This window comes from Molothrus aeneus, chromosome 1, assembly GCF_037042795.1.
Source record: "Molothrus aeneus isolate 106 chromosome 1, BPBGC_Maene_1.0, whole genome shotgun sequence".
NCBI lineage: Eukaryota > Metazoa > Chordata > Aves > Passeriformes > Icteridae > Molothrus > Molothrus aeneus.
The window spans coordinates 89,074,478-89,082,114 of NC_089646.1; positions in this window are offsets into that span (position 1 = coordinate 89,074,478).

Sequence of the window (7,637 nt, forward strand, 5' to 3'; positions counted from 1 at the left end):
CCTGGTGCAAGGCTTTTCTGTTTGTCTCCTGATTTTACACAATGGAACCTCTTTCTGCAATTGTGTTGTGCATTTTTAGGGGAAATAACAGTATGGAAAAGAATGCAGCTTGAAGAGTCAAACTTTAGTGCAATATCATTTTACATAAGCAGACAGTATTTTTTATTAATTTACTTTTATTAATTTTTATATTTTTCCTTACAATAAATAATCCAGTTTTCATATTTTTGTATTTACAACCTTTCTAATATCCCATATTCCTTTACATATTGTTAATTAATTTCTCTCATTCCTAAGGATTCATAATATTCAAGTATTTATAAAGAATTAATGTTTGACCTTTATCATTATTTAGTCAGGGTAAGTAATATTTTTTAATCTCATCTTGCAAGGAAATCCTTCCAGGTTCCTAATTTTAGTTCTTGGTCTCCTCTGGACTCCAAAAATTATGTTAGTGTATTTTTCTTCTAGCCTGAAGATTGTCTTTAGAGTGAACAAAAAACCCCCAAACATTAATCCAAGCAAGATTAATGCAGTGCCAATATGGGAAAAATGGTCTATAAACGTGGTCTTGTTTTTTTTGTTTTGCATCTCAGAGAATTACTATCAACAGGTAATAAAAACATATAACTACAATAGTTTCTCTCAAATATTTTCTCCCATGCAGTTTAATGTATAAGAAAAATAGATTATCTCTGGAAAGCATTTATTTATGAATTCTTCTTTTCTATAATCCATGTCATTTTTATGGGGTGTTTTGTTATTCCACTTCCACAGAAAGAAAGATTTTTTTTTAATCCCCTCCAGACTCTGAAAAATACTTTGCTTAGGTTGAAGGTCTTCTGGTTTGTCACTGGAAGGCCCCTTTACTTGCTGATTTCTACTCATTAAAGTGGTAGTTTATCCACCTTCAAATGTCTCTGCTCTGTGTCACAGACACTTATTTGTTCTCTAGCCATCAAAGTGTATTAAAATTAACAGCAGTCATCACATGAGTGGAGGGTAGCCATTCTCAGACGCACAGATAGTTATATACTCACAGCAGGAAACTCGCAATCAAATTCTAACAAAAGGTCACATTTGCAATAAGTAAAGGAAAATGTAGGTAATTGGTTATGGAATCAGCTAATATCTTTGCAGGCCTTGAAAGGCACTCTGATGGGCTTGAAAGCTTTTTGTTCAAGTAATTAAAAGTGAGGTATTGTGATAGTATTAAAAAACTCAGGAAATTCTTGGTGTGCTGTAAAATGATGTTGCTACAATGGCAAACAAATTTAAGAGGGAAAATTATTTGTGGCTTGTTTGAAAAGATTGTACAGACTTGGATTCTGGTTGAAATGCAGAAAAGGAATAAGGAGTGAAGTGCAGGAAAATATGAAGATTAGCCCTACTAAACATATTTTTATGCCTGCCTTCAAGACATGCCCGCTCTTTCCCTCAGCTGATTTAATTTCATGGCCACTTCAGAAATACTAGGCTGTGGTGTTTTCCCAGGCTTCCCACAGATTCAGGATATCTGCTGATTTGGAAAGCAGTGACTGACTTTCTGAGGCTGCAAAGCATTTCAGCATTGGCTGGGATTCTGTTTCTCCTAGTGGTACAATGCAGTCCTGAGCCACATCTACAGTTTAGCTATGTCCTAGGTCAGGCAGGTCCCTGAGCCTCCTGCCACAGAGGGCAAAGCACAAAGCAGGGACCTGTCAGGAGACAGATTGTGGAAATGCACTGGTGTTTTCTTCGTCCATCAAACACTCCTTTTCATCTAGTCCAAGCTAGAAGCTTCTGACAGTTTTTGGTGTGACGGGACAGAATCTTTAGGGCATCTGGCGTGACACGCTTTCTCTGCCTGTAGAAAATCGAAGTTGGCACCTGAGGGCCCTCAGCAGGAGGCTGGTGCTCCCTTGAACAGAAGGGTGCATCCCATATCTTCCCACTTATGCCCTGATGCTTTGAGTTGGGGAAAAAAAAGATGTCTGCTGGATCAGATGGAAATGGTGTGTGACCTGGGCATATTCCTGAATCTATGGGTTGGGGCATTTGACAAGAAGAGGAAAGGCATGATTTAAAACTTCTGCTTGAATAAAAATTTTAAATAACCAAGCAGCCATTTAATATACTCAAAGAATTCTTTTCTGCCCACCATGTGCTCTGACAGCCAAATCGGGCTGTCACACTCACAACTCCTCTGTATCTTAATCCAGATTTGATGGTACCACCATTCAAATTTTGACCCCTTTTACAAATATGAGCTCAGGCTGGTTTTGCTCCAGAATAGCCCCAAGCCTGGCATTCAGGAAGATTCCTGGTAGCTGAGGAAAAGGCATCACTGAGCCCTGGTCTCTCCAGCTATCAGTGAGTCCTCCCCTTGCTGAGAAAACAGAAGGTGGAACTGGCCCTGCAAGAATTTGGTGGAGGAACCCCATGTAGCACAAGGAAATTTCAGGCCTCTCAGAGATCCCCAAAGAAGTCCCAGGAGCTTTCTTAGCTATGATTGGCAATGGGAATAGAACCGGAGACCTTCACAGGATGAGATACCTGTGAATTTTCAGGTTTCTTCCAGGCAATCTAGGTGTGCCTGTGTTGTCCCAGATGACCAAGGGTAGAGCATTGTAATTTTGACTCCCTTAAATGAAAATAAAACCTCACTTAACAGGAAGCTTTTCTCTCCATTCAGTAATGCTCTCTGAAAAAGTTCTAAAGGAAATGATAGTTACCAACAGGAAAACTTAATCTCTGCTCCTGTCTGTTTTATTTTCTAATAGCCAAATTATCCTAACAAAGGCAACACAGGCCTGATCTTGGAATGGTGTGTGGATTCTCCCAAGAAGAAATTTGTGAAGGAGAAGAGAACTTCCAAAGCAGAATCAAAACCTCATTAAAATAAATTAATTCAGAGGAAGACCGCAGATTATTCTTCCTGCAGGAAAAACTGTTTCAGTGTCACTGCCGCTCTCCAGGATCAGTTTTCCACTTCCCACATGTCTATGGCTCACATTAGCTTACCTCTGCATTATTTTTAGTGATTCTCCAGCAAAGGTGATCCTGGGAATGGTCAAGTCTCAATTTTCTGTGTTGTCTGAGCATAAGCAGACAAAGAAATCACTTTTCATTTTTTCCTTCCTTCTCTTTCTCATGCTGGTGTCTGAAGTGACCATCACTGCTTAGACCAAAGCTGGCATGAAAAGTGGTCTGCCTTGTCTTGGAAAGAGTGACAAGTGTCATCTCAAATATGTGCTCCTTAAGCTCTACTGCTGTGCTAATGCTGCAGAGAGGAGGAGGGAAAAGCTGGTTAAAGTTTTCTCACTGTCAGGTCTTTGATTGTGCCAGTCCTGACTGGGCATTGTGTTCAACCAATTCAGCATTATAATGAAGGTGTGAAAATTAGTGAGAACATTCAAAAGACTTTGAATTTTGAACATTGAATATTCCAGAGAACTGGGATGTAATCTGCAAACTGTATGAATGAGGAAAGAAGGGGAAGAACAACTCTCACTAGGAACACATCAGTTTTATTTGAGGATCTTTCCCCAGAGATTTAGCAAGAAGGAAGATAATAAAGCATTTATTGAGTTGCTAGGTGGAGACTATTTGCTCTGTTCTAATTGAAATGATTGTAGGAAACTATTTGCAAATTTGCAGGCCTTTCAATTAATAGGAAGGGGGAAAATACCCAAACATCTTCTTGTATTTAAGTAATCAATCATAGATGGAAATTAGAAGTTTGAGTAAGACAATATTTGAATCAATTATTGTGGTAGGTGTTACTTTATAGGTTGAAATATCTTTGCCTAAACTATGTTACAAAATTTCAAACAATAAACAGTAAAAATAAAGAAGTAGGTAGGAATCAAGTTGTTTCAATTAATTAATGAATTTATCCAACTGAAAGGCAAGAAAATGGAAATGCTGAATAAAAGTAAGAACCTCTCAATCTTTCGCCTCTTTGTAAAACATACCTAGTCTAAATCAATTTTCATGGAAGTTATATTTTTTATGTAGAGTTTTTTTGGGAAATATGAAACTTTTTTTTAGGACATTCTCTGTCAAACTATTTGGCCATTGAGATCAAAATATTCTGGCCCTGCGGTATGAGGCCTTCAGAGCTCATCTTGCTCAGCTTGTTTGAAAGATCAAGATGTAACCTGATCACTGGTAAAAGGAATTTCATAGTGGAAAAAAGGTCTGGCAGTAGGGGATTACAATCTTGTTGACACAAACATCCAGAGATCCTACTGAAGCTAGATGGCATTTCTTGAAATACCATACTGTTTCCTTGCTGTGAGGGTAACAGAGCTTTTGTTGCATACACATCTAATCAGGTTCCCATCCTGGAAGTGTCTTGGTCTCTGCTGTCCTCTGCCTTTGATTGACTGAAATGTCACAGCCCTGGGGCTTGAGAAAAGGTATTTGATTGATTAAGGATGTATGAAATTTAACTTCTCTGAGAAGATGATATGACAGTCCTTTCAAAGCCTATAAAAGATACCAAAATATTTTGTTGAACAGGTTTGGGCTTACTTGGATTTTTTTTCATAAAATTTTGAGTAAATAGTTTGTTCTTGGGTTTTGGAGGCTTTTTTAATTGATGTAATTACTTTACTATACTAAAATTCTATTTATTTTCATTGTCTGCTTAACAAAATCCCCCAGGAGCATTCACACTACATTTCAAAACTGATCTCTGTCCTCTTATGAACCTGAAACATTTACTCTCTTAATTTCCACTTCCCTCCTGCAGCCATTTTCCAGTGTTGTACTGGAAATGATGTTTCACCATCTGCGGGTTGAGTCAGGTATAGATTAAATGTAGGGGTTGTTTAAACTGGGATATTTTTTTGTAGGACTTGCCTTTGATATTCTCCTTATGCAAATTCCCCATGCATCTTTCAGTGACCAAAATACCTGGCTGGCATCCAAATAAACTCGAATTTTAACTTCAAATTTAAACTTCAAATTTTATTTTTGAAAAATAAAAATATTTTAAAATTGTATGGTAAGTTCGAAGGCTGAGAGGCTCCGTGTAACATGGATTGGGCTGATATTTATGCAGTTTCACGCTCTCAGCTGCCTTCAGTCACACCTTCAGCTGCTCCTGCTGGCTCCAGCCATGCCTGTAGAGGCTGTGCTTGTGGTTGTAGCACCCAACCTGCCCTGCTGCTGGAAGTAGGTGAGTGTAAGTGACAATTGCTCTCCTGAGCAAGGAGATCATTGCTCTGCAGAGCACAGCCTTGCACCTCCAGGTTATCTGGGTGCTGTGGGGTACAGGGCCATGCTGGAAAGCCTGGCAGAGACAAAAGGCTTGGTGGGATCCCATCAGTTCTCTGGATGCTTCTGAGGGCTGCTAGGGGAGCAGCCACTTCAAGCAGGAAGCCAACCTCCTGTCCTGGCTTCCTAACTCTGATTGGTTTTCTGGGGAAAAGGTGGTTTGAGTTTTCCTGGTCTTCCCTTCCCTGCAAGGAGGGGAAGGACAGCGCCGAGTGCTTCACAAAAGATCTTTTTCCTTTATGCATTCCCACAAAGAGAAGTACGGAGGACATAGAAGACTTGGTTCATGGTAGATAGAGCAGCTGATTTTATGTATTTTGTAAATATTAGAGGGTTCAGAGAACAGAATAATAATGCTTAGTGATAAAATATTCATAGTTTATCTATTTATAAAGCTGATAAACAAGTAATATCATGAAACCAATTTAAATTGTCCTTTTATTTTTAAAATCTCAAATTGGTTCAGCTCTCAGGATAATTTCCGCTGTAAATTTTATGTTGCATATTTAATACTATTTGGCTTCAAGTAATTATCTGTTTTAAATCTTACTGTTGCAGTTTCCTTGTATGCCCTAGGGCAACTGTGTATAAAGTTATCAAAAAGATACTGTATTCAAAAAGAACAAAATATGTAAAGCTTTGTCATATTTTTACAATCCCATGTATATTTATCATAGTTTCTAATTATTCTTTTTGCTTTGCTGCATATTATTAGTTTAATTGAACCATAAACTTTAGACTAATAACACCAATTTGTCTTTCATTATACTTTGCTCTATTAACTTTTACAAATGGGTTCATCTCAGCCACTGATTGATGGGCTCACAGCAACTGTGCTAGATTTCTTGCCCAAACAGCCACATTGCATTTTCTGCTCTTGGAAGATGCTTTTTCTTTTTTAAATTTTTTCCCCTTCCTCCCTCCCCCAGATAGAAGATGTTATTCTTTATTCTTAGGGTTTAAATACAAGACACATTTTGTAACTTGCCTCTTCCAAACCTTCTGACAGAAACCACCAGCTGTGAAAAGAGCTGGAGGTCTCAATTACTTTAAGAGATCCTTTTCAAAATAAAATATTTTGTTCAGAGTCCCAGTAAAGCCCTATTCTCTTCAGAATCTGAGGAATCTGAATCTCCTAGTGATCTTCATAGGCAGGCATTTCTCTGTTAAGTGGTGGGAGTTGCACGAATTTATAAAATCACATATCTATTGGAAAAAACCAACCCTCATACCTATAAAATTACACAAAAATAACAAAATACAATAACAACAACAGCAACAAAAAAAAGAGCAAATGTGAAAAGCTAATATAGGGTCACTAAACAAATTAGTAGTTTGGTTAGGGCCAAGACTTTTTAACAGCACAGTCCTCATATCCCCCTCGACTGTATTCACAAATCTAATTAATCTGCAGGGTGAAAAATTAGCATTGAAAGTAAGCTGGTCTCTCCCAGCTGGGTCAACTCGTATCTCTCTAAGCTTCACAGGCTTAGTGATGCTCTGCCTTGCACTGTCCTGTCACTGCAGGTCAATTCCTTGATCACTGCCCATGTCCTGTCAAAACTCCTGGTCCGACTGTCACATCTTTGAAAAATACAGAAGCAGACAATCCCTGGTCTTTGCTATTGTTATTGAGGTTCTGTTTCTCAAATATCTTGTGACATAGCTTTCCCTCACTTGTGTTTTTCTTCCACTTAGAAAAACATTTTCTCTTATGTACTGTCTGTTCTGCTGCTTTCGTGCAGGCCTCAAATACAGTTGTCTTTCCAAGATTCTTTCCAGGCAGAAAAAAAAGGAACTCCAATCCATCTTTAGCCAAGCAGGCAGTGTCACCTAAACATGCAGGAAAATTCAGCCACTGCCAAAGAGACCTTCTGGAGTCCAAGTCCCACAGAAAATTATGGGAGATATAAAGCAATTTGAATAAAGGAATATGTGTGACAAGTTGGAGATACATCTAAAGTTAGCTGTGTGTCACCACATAAATGATAAAATTAAGGCAAGCTGAGGGGAAAAAAGGTGGGGAATGGATGAAAACAATGACAGCTTGAGAGACAACCAAACATAATGAGAAGAACACAGGAACAGAGAGGAGATCTGCATGAAGAAATTGGGAAGGAAGAAGAAAGAGAATGAAAGTTAAAACCCCTCCAAAAGACATGTGAAGAGGCAAGGGAGAAGAAGCAGAGTGAGCTGCAAGCCATGCAGTATTATGGAACACAAAGATCCTCTTCTGCAATAGAAATATGGTAGTTCCTCACTATGGAAATGCCTTTTTGTGTGTCTTGGCCAGTAGAAAGTCAAGTGTGCTTGTTCCAAAGCCATGGCACGCTGGGAGGAGTGTCCCTAAACAGCAGCCTTTCTGAGAAGGG